Source organism: Teleopsis dalmanni, chromosome 2 (genome assembly GCF_002237135.1).
Source record: "Teleopsis dalmanni isolate 2A chromosome 2, ASM223713v2, whole genome shotgun sequence".
Taxonomy (NCBI): domain Eukaryota; kingdom Metazoa; phylum Arthropoda; class Insecta; order Diptera; family Diopsidae; genus Teleopsis; species Teleopsis dalmanni.
Window position 1 is genome coordinate 18,030,849 of NC_051847.1, and position 1,066 is coordinate 18,031,914.

General features: G+C 25.8%; 1 pseudogene; it reads right to left on the minus strand.

Annotated features, from left to right (window-relative positions):
- Positions 1 to 302: 302 nt before the first annotated feature.
- On the minus strand, positions 303 to 397 carry LOC119686572 (annotated as a pseudogene).
- Between the last annotated feature and the right edge of the window lie 669 nt (positions 398 to 1,066).

The following is a 1,066-nucleotide window of genomic DNA, read 5'->3' on the forward strand; positions in this document are numbered from 1 at the left end:
ATAAGTTTTGTTTATAGTTGTGATTGCCAATATAGATGCGATAATACAGCAAACCTTAAACACTTACTTAATAAATAATAAAACGCTGGCTCTGAGTTTTAAATTTAACAGGGCACTAGTTCAATCCCGGCTACTTGCACTCTCGAAAAATTATTTACGAATAATTAAATACAAGCAATAATGATGATAGGTATCCACTGATGATAGGTATTGGCAATACTTAAAACAGCTGTATGATCAGCCAAAAATTTAATTAATTAAAATAATATAATTTTTGTTGTTGTAGTTCACTACTTTTCGAAACCTTTCTACTACTACTACTAGTAAAGGTTACTCTACTTTGCATTTAAAGTAAAAGAAGACTGACTACAAAAATGATTCTGTGAAGTATAGTCCTAATAATGAACTATATATTTAGCTCATTTATTCTCAAATCATTTGGATTATGATTTCAGTGTAAGGTTATATATAAACCTACACAGAATAAAATTTGCTTGTTTTGTTTTTGAATATTACGTCTATAGTGAAACTCTCTGGACTAAAGAGTATAAGTTTGATAAAATATATAATATCTTACATCACTACAAAATATTACAGTATTCATATGTTAACACTAAGTATACCTTTCAATAAGATATCTACTTCACTTTTTTCCATATTAAGTAAGTACTTACACCTTAATTGTTATTAAATGTAAGTCTTTCTACCATAATTACAAACGCCAACGTTGTTTTTCTAAATTTGGTTAAGTATATAATGAGAAAGTAATTACAGTTTAATTTAATATTAAAATTTTTAATTTGAAGTAGTTTTCATCATATTGCTAAGTGGATTAAGTTTGCAAAAGAAGTGAATTATATTGCAAATTTTATTCATGTTTTTTTTGTAATTAGAAATGGAAATGAAAGTTAAAAAATGAAATAATTTTATTGGGTTTGAAAAATTTGCATACCATACATCTGGTAATTATACATTATTAAATTAAAACGCGTATATAGGTAGAATTTATAAGAGGTGTGGGATTTCGAATTGACAAAAAAAAAAACAAAAAACAACCAACATAAAC